Genomic DNA, 8,837 nt, shown 5'->3' on the forward strand with positions numbered 1-8,837 from the left:
AAAGGGCATGAAATAGAGATGCAGCGGGGATAAAGGTTAAAATCCATCCTCGTGCGGGGATGGACTTATGCTTTCCTTTGCCTTGCCCCGTCTCGATCTCCGCCTTGCCCCACCCTACCCCATCCCCATCCCCAATCCTTTTAAGAGATGACAATAGACTGCAGGGTAAGGGGCCCTGCTCTACCTTACCTCTGTTTGGACCAGGGATGAAGGACATGAAATGGGGATGTAGGCGGGGTGGAGGTTAAAATTCATATAAATAAGTATTCGCATGTTTAGCCCGAACGTTTTGATCTGAAATAAACCTTAGCCTTCTCGCAAGTTTTGATCTGAAATAAACGAATATTCTTGTATCATCATATAAAGTCTCATCTTTATAAAAATTACAAAAATACCCCTATGCTTTGATGTCAAACTCTAACTTCGTTCTTTCAGAGTTTGTTATCTCATCTCTTGCTAATAGAGCCTACTTGGAGAGAAGAATTCAAGGATCCCAAAAAACACTTGAATCTGACCTCGGGATACCAAGTTATGCCTTGTTTATTTTTTGGGCATACTGAGGGTAAAATAGTCTTTTTATTCTTCGACACCCCTAGTTTTATGTAATATTTTCAATTTAATTTATCTTTACACATCATTACACCATATCTAATTCACATTAAATTTTGAATCCAGGTCTGCTTTGATTTCAAAGCAGATCGCTTAGGTTTTTCAACTGCAACTTTGACTGGATCTTGGATCTTGTATGCCTGATTTAAACCATTTTCATGATGGTTTAGCACATGTATGACATCCATGCTGAAAAGTCTTGAATTTGGAATAAACCCAGCTAAATACACTTTGTTTTGGATTCACTTTAGGTATACGCAATTTAATTTGAATTTGGATCCAAACCTAGATCTGGTTCGTAATGAAAAATAGAGGTTTTTGCTATCTCAACTTTTACTCTGCTCTATGTACCCATTAACTCCACATATATATATATATAAACATCCTAATGAGCCTAACTTGGTCTGGACCGAGTCGGTCCGCCGAAAGCAAACCCGACTCGGTTTGCCTAGACTGAGTCGGTCAGACCTGACTATAGATCGGGCTCAATCTGTCCAGATCGAGTTAGTCTTATCTCACGAAATCAAATCGAACTCGGTTTGTTCAGACCGAGGCGGTCTGCTAAAATTATGTTTGCTACACCACTCAGACCCGACTTGGTCGATCCTTCTACAAGCTCGACTCGATCTATCACATTAACAATCCTTCTTTTTTTTCTTCTCCTTGGCTCGGTCTGGATGTGCTCAGACCGAGTCACCCTAGTCATTACTTAACTAAGATCAGTTTGGGTTATGCCCAGACTAAGCAACATGACCGACTCAATTTACCTTTTATGCAAATCAAGTCTGTCTGTCTTAAGGTCTGCGGGGTTTTTTATTTTTTTCAGTCGACAGTTGTCGGTGGTGAGGGCAAAGGGTCGGGCCTCCTGTGCCTCCTCACTGCGGACGACAGGCAAACCTTCCCCCCCTGCATTTTCCTTTTTTTCTCATCATCGACAAGCTATCAGTTGTCGGTAGTGCTAACAAAGGTAAAAAAAACTCTGCTTTCACCACTCAGGTGTGCGACAGGTACAAGGTTCTTCCTATCCCAGCATTTTGCAACTCGTTGGTAATCTCGCAGTTGTCAATGTCTCTTTCTTTGAAAAGAAAAAATGAGAGAGAGGGAATGGGGCTTACCTGTGGCTGGCAGTGGCGTAGTTCGTTGCCGTTGTGCCTGCTTCTCTCTAGGTCTCCCTTTCTCCGACTATCATGCTTCTACTGAAGGAGATAGGGGAAGGGAGAGGAAACCCATGGCTTTTATAGCCATGGGTGATCGTAATTGTTACCCCCCTCACCCCTCTCCTTCCAAAATCGGGGAAGACGTTTACCTTTTCCCTCTCCCGCTTTCCATTTTAGTGGGAGAAAGAGGGGTAATGCTTTCCTCTCCCCATAACTGCCCAACAGCTCCTTCTCTTCCCATAACCATCCTAGTCGAGCGATTGCGGTGTTACAAAATTGGTATCACAAATTTGCATGACATAATGTTAAACATTTAAAATTTTAAAAAATCTATAATGGCAATTATGAATGAAACTATATAATACAAAAAATATACAACAAAATAAAGTAAAGAAATACTATCACATGAAGTTTGCATTTCTTGATTAGCTTCAACTGCCATATGTTGACCTCTCTCTCTCTCTCTCTCATATGACAAATTTATGTTACTGGTACAACTTTTGAGGTTGTAATTTTAGGCTTATGGAATGTTTACATATTCTCCATCATCCCGCCTTGCCCCGTTTTGATAGGGGATAAAGGGCATAAAACAGAGATGGAGGCAGGGATAAAGGTAAAATTCATCCCCGTGCAAGGATGGAAGCGGGGATGGACTTACACTTTTCTCTGCCTCGCCCTGTTCTGATGTCCGCCTTGCCCCGTCCCACCCCATCCCCAATCCTTCTAAGGGATGACAATAGACTGAAGGGAAAAGGGGCCCTGCTCCGCCTTGCCCCCGTTTGGACCAAGGATGAAGGACATGAAACATGGATGTAGGTGGTGGTGGAGGTTAAAATTCATCCCCACGTAGAGATGGAGGCGAAGATGGAGGTTCGGGTTTTGAAATGGACTAGGAGTGGAGACCTTGTCCCCCGCCCCGGTCCATTGCCATCCCTAAACTGCATAATTGAAACGAGAGGGAGAGAGGGTTTGAGCAGCCAGCAGGGCATATCTCTGCGTCATTGAAACGAGTGACAGAGGGTTAGATTAGAGCAGCAGCGAGAGACATTGTCGTCTGTTTATAATTTGAGAGAGAGAGAGAGTAACTGGTTGGTTAGGTTGGCGGTAGGTACCGTATTATAATACCTACACGCTTAAGGGTGTCCTCAATGCCTCATATCTTGGCCTGATCGGCCGACGCTGAAGCGTCCTCTTTCCAAGTTTCCAACATTCATTTTTTTAAAATTAAAAACTGTTATATTTTTATTTTAATAAAATATAAAAATTAATTTATAAATAACACTATTTTTTGTGATTTTTTTTTTAAAACTAGCTTTTAGTTTTTAACCTAACAACAATTGTATATTTTTTATTAAGCTAGTATCATGTATCATGAAAAGAAATAGTTTATATTTTTTATTAACCTATTAAGTAGCATTTAATTTTATTAACCCATCAACAAAAGTCAGATTCTACTAAACAAAAAAATAATTAATTATCACTAATCAAAACATGTAAATCACAAATATAATTGTAATTCTATATCATGAAAGAAAAAGCTAGACTAATAAAAAAAATTAAAAAGGAACTTGCACTTTTGAGTTATGTCTTTCTCTCTTTGTAATTTTTTATGTTGCACCAAACTATATTACATGATATTAATGATTATAAATAAAAGTAGTACAAAATTCTTGTTGAAAAGGTTTTTTTAGAATTCTTTGTATTATAAAATAAATTTTTTATTAAATTATGATATTTTTGTATACATTATATTAAACATTATTGATTTGCTCGTAATTATTTCATTGGTTATATTTTTATACTTACATGAAAATACCACCCTCAGATCAAAGGCCTAGTCTCGTTGGCTTTGCTTGTCTTACTGCCATTGTCAATTTGTCATGTCACTGTAAAACTCAGTAGGATACTTGATCAGACCTGATGGAATCTAACCTGCTCTTATACCACTTGTTGGGTTTGGGTCCGCACTTTGATACAATTTGTTGGGACTGGTGGGTCTGACGCACGGCAAAAAATCTGGTAAAACTTTTACACTCTTGTGCTTATTTGGATCAGATTGGATAGATACCCGATACCCACAATATATAACAAATAAATATAAAAATAGTTAAAACATAGCACACGTACCTAAAGCTCTTAGCACTACCAACTTGCACTCAAGGAAACTCATAATAATTTATTCATACCAGTTGAACGTCTACAACAACTAGGGGCGACTCTTATTCATAGGCATTACAAGGGGTTGTTGTGGGGCCCCACACATGGGCCATGTTACATCATCACACCAGTTGCATACATGTCAATACAAGAAAACTAAAACTGGAAGGGCATTCTCCCAAACAGAGTCCGATTGCAAGTGAAGATTCTTCACTTGAAGTAAATGTTGGTATGTCTCATTCCATCAAGTCATGCTGTTCAATCAAGAATATGAATTCCATATGGACCAGTCCAACTTAGCTCATAAGCACTAAACAAAAACTATTGTCACTGCTTGAGGGCCTTGCACCCACACCTTTTCCATGTTGGGCCAAAACGTGGTACGCCTAAAACGTAATGTTGGGGATGGAGTTATCAAAAACATCTTTCTGTGAATGGTGTTGAAATCTAGTATTGGTGTTGACAATTCTATTCTGAATACAGTGTTTTGTCAACGCCACTGCTCTCAAACAACAGAGGGTGTCAATGCAACTACAATGTACTGCTCCTATCAGCAGAGTATGTTGGTGCAATGGAAACACAGATTCAAAGCTGCCAAACAGATATTTAAGTCCTTGACAAAACAGTGCCAAACAGAGTATACAACATTATTGCCCGTGATCTAAGCTGAAGTCGGAAACAACTAGCACATTATAAGCTTTCCATGGGGGAAAGGAAATGTAACAAGGATTTTGGGTTCAATAACTAAGAGAGAATGTTAAGATATAATACTGTCCCAAAGTACCATTAAAGACTGAAGATATTACTTGCCCGAAGTACCATGATTCTCAAAAGCCTTCAACCTTCATTTTCTTGCACGAGAAAGGAGACTACCTGATCTCATGATATTTCTTGTTTCTCCATCATGACCCAAGTGGAGGAATGCTCTGCTCATTCCTAAAGAAGTTTTCTGGGTCTACCCTTCCCTTCACTAGTGCCAACCTTTTAAAATTGCCCTTAAAGTACTTAAGACCCCAAACCATGGAGTCCCAATAGCTAGTGCTTCCTTCTACATTCATACCCAAGTCAAGATCCCTGTAGTTTATGTAAGCACTTCTTGGGTTCTGTGAAACATAAGGACTCATGAAACTATATAACTCCCTCATCCAACCTATCTTAGAGTCCTCATCTCCTCTCTCTTTCCAGTTCAACAAGTACTGAATGTGATATATGTTTCCATACCTGTGCGGAAATGGAAGCTCACTTTCCAACACACCACTCATTTTCCCACCATGAGGATCCAAGATCACAGAAGCAATCTCTTGTTGCTGCAACCTATCCCACACCCCTCCCCAAACTGTTTCTGGGATTGGTCTGTCAGCAAAATCAGATTTTCCCTTGAAATAAACCTTCGCTTTGTTATTTCTTTCCAATATCACTCTCATTGAAGAGTTTGGAGGAAAAAAGTCAAAATACAAGACAGATTCTGTCCACTTTATCTCTTTGCAATCTTCATACCTCAAACCCATCTCTGGAAATTTCTCATCCATCAATGGTACAAGCTCTTTGGCAGAACCAAGAAACAGAGAATAAAATGAAACCATAACAATTCTCTCACCTCTTTTCCTTTCCACAACTTGAAACTTGACTCTGATAAAGAGATCCTCAGGAAGCATGTGGGCAACATCCTGCCATCTATGAACAAGCTGAATTGCTTCTCCTTTCACCATCTTACGAACAGTGAACACAGTAACAGGTTGAGGAACAGGCACCAACTGGATCTTCCATGCAGTGATCACACCAAAACTTGTCCCCCCACCACCTCTAATTGCCCAAAATAGATCCTCACCCATTGATTCTCTATCAAGAATCCTTCCATGCACATCAACGATCCGAGCATTGATGACGTGATCTGCAGCAATGCCGTACTTTCTCGACATCATACCGATCCCACCTCCTGCTATGTGCCCACTCACTCCAACAGTGGAGCATAGTCCAGCAGGAAAACCATAGTTGCTACTCATCTCTGCAATTTTATAGTAAAGTTCACCTAGAGTTGCACCACCTTCCACCCATGCAGTATAGTCGGTATCAATGTTTATATTTCTGAATTTTATGAGATCCATGAGAATAAATGGGGTTCTTGAGGCATAGGATAGACCTTCATAGTCATGACCACCGCTTCTAACCCTGATCTGGATATTGTGCTCTCTGCAACATATGACAGAGGCTTGGATCTGGGCCTCTGTTTGGGGTGTTATGATAAATGCAGGCTTGAGTGCATCAGCAGAGGATGACAACCGAAGGTTTTGAATGGAAGAATAGAGGAGAGAGGAGTAAGAGGAGGTGTTGGGAGAATGGAGGATGGCATCAATTGAGGTTGCAGGGATGGATGCATTGTGGAGGAGGCAGGAGGGTAAGGACTCTGGGTCTGGGCTTGCAAGGAGAGGCGAGAAGATAAGGAAGAGAGAGAAGGCAGCAATTGCCAAGGATGTCATCCTATACTGATAATTAATGTAATGGGAAGAAGAGTGCTTTAATAGTTGGACCTAATTGTGGCCCCTGCTGATCTTAGTTCAAGTGCCTCAATTGGATGCTTTGGATTGCTCTAAAGTCTTATAGTCTTAAGTTCATAATCTCTCTCTCTCACACACAGATTCTATTCCACATGAAAACGACCACTACCACATGAGCTTAATTTTATATTAGACAGGCCACATGAAACAACCATTACCACATGAGCTTAATTTTTTATTAGACAGGCCACATGAAACAGCCACTACCTCATGATTTTAATTTTCTATTAGGCAGGCCTATGGTGGACTGCAAGGTTGTAAAGCTGTCCATGCATGTGACCCACAATGATGTAAAATCCCAGCATTATTACTAGCATTAATGGTCCAACTAGATCCATATATAAATGGGACACGGCATGGCATCAGATTTGGATTTAGATTTGTATTAGTCCATTAAAATAATGAGCAGATCAATCCAAAATGTGACAATTTATATTGTTTTTTTACATCAAGAAGAGTTGATCTGATGTGGAATTGTGTCAAACCTATGTGAGCATGACAAATTTTTACTTTTTCCTTAGGTTGGAGCTATGCAACTATTCTTAAACAAGTCGCTTGATGCTATTTTGGTTTTCATGGTACCGGTATCTCAACCTGTTCGAATCTTCTCTAACTTCCAGAGATGGGTCTCACGAATGATTTGCATGATTGAAGGACGTCGTATGGTAATGCGAGTCACCGTAAATTATGTACTGTCTTGGATTGTAAAATTGATATGAAAGCACACACACGAGAGGGTGTCCCGTGTTCTCCCGGGAACACACACTGTAGCTACAGTGCATGTTTCGGGTCCCGACTGAGCGCCATGTGGCGTTCAGTCGGGTGGTCGGTCATCCTGCCCCCCCCCACACACACACACACGTATAAGGACACAATTTAACGTGGTTTGATCCGCAATGGATCTACGTTCACGACAATAAAGAATTTTCTGTCTCTCAACGTTTTTGGGAGATAGGTTCTCTTATTCATACATGAGTTACATCTATTTGGGATTGAACGCCTTCAATAGAGTCCAACTTTCCATCACAATCTAGCTTTGAGTGAGTCTTATTTGCATTAAGGCTCCTTTCACAAGTGCCGTCTTTTCCTTCTTAAGTTTTTTTTTACATGTGAGTCTTATCCCAACACAACCTTGTAGTTGTCTTATTTACAATAGGAGTCTTCACCAAGTTAACGTCTGACCTCTCTAGACTATTAGCTGGATCATTATCCATTTGGTGCCCCATGAGATGAATCAGATTTGGATCCACTCTCTCCTTAACAGCCCCCCTCAAGCTCAATGGCTTAGGGAGGACGTGGAGCTTGTCCCGAAGCAAGATGAATCTGGAGCTGAATAAAGGCCAACCAGTTGGTCAGATGAGAAAATGTACTGCACATAAAGATGGTTTTTGGCCACATGATCACGAATGAAGTGCACATCAATATCGATATGCTTGGTGCAATTGTGAAACACAAGATTGGTAGGATACACCAATATTGTCACACCAAAGTATGGGTGAAATAGAACAGGAAATGCGTAGATCCCTCAACAAATATGTGAGCCAGAAAACCTTAGTAGCAGTGTTAGACAGGGACCAACATGCCTATTCGGTAATGGAGCGCGCAACACTTTAGAGCAGACCAAGAGATAAAAGAACACCCGAGGAAGACTGTGAAGCCACCAGTGGACTTGCAATAATCAACATTACCTACCCAACACATCCGAAAAGGCAAAGATGCGGAAGTCATGACATTTAGGAATAAGAAGACCATAGTTTAACGTATGCTCAAAGTACCGAAGAATCTGCTTAATAGTTGTCCAATGAACACTGGTCGATTGGTGCATGTGCTTACAAACATTATTAACTACAAAGCCTAAAGAATTTTCCTTCTCTATCTCTCTTTACGTTTTTCGGAGATGAGAGGTTCTCTTTTTATATATATAATGAATTATACAACTATTTGGGATTGGACAACTTCAATAGAGAGTCCAACTTGCCATCACAATCCAACTTTGAGTCTTATTTGCATTAAGATCCTTTGCAGAAGTGTCATATCTCACAAATTTTCCTTAAATTTAAAATTTTAATAAATGTAAATTTTATTAAAAGAACATAATTTTTATATGGAAATCCATATACTATGGTGGCGGTAGAGAGAGAGGGGACATCACCTTTTACCCCTTCTTCTATTTTTCACGTATTTGGAGCAAAAGGTATGGGTTCTTCTCTTTTTCTGATAGAACAAGGGTTTAGCATGGCCTAAATTGCATGAGTTTAAGAGAAAATCAAATCTACAAATTTCTGCATGTATAAAATATGTATTTTTAGCATTCTTGATGCTTGAATCTAATTTTCTGTGTTCCTGAACATACCTGCAT

At 40.0% G+C, this 8,837-nt stretch overlaps 1 pseudogene across 1 annotated transcript; it reads right to left on the reverse strand.

The window, feature by feature from the left end:
* Positions 1–4,505: 4,505 nt before the first annotated feature.
* Positions 4,506–6,400, reverse strand: LOC149822637 (tetrahydroberberine oxidase pseudogene; annotated as a pseudogene). The gene has a single exon (XR_016425816.1). The product of XR_016425816.1 is annotated as a tetrahydroberberine oxidase pseudogene (transcript).
* Between the last annotated feature and the right edge of the window lie 2,437 nt (positions 6,401–8,837).

This window comes from Nuphar pumila, chromosome 11 (assembly GCF_984573655.1).
Source record: "Nuphar pumila chromosome 11, dmNupPumi1.hap1.1, whole genome shotgun sequence".
In the NCBI taxonomy this organism is placed as follows: domain Eukaryota; kingdom Viridiplantae; phylum Streptophyta; class Magnoliopsida; order Nymphaeales; family Nymphaeaceae; genus Nuphar; species Nuphar pumila.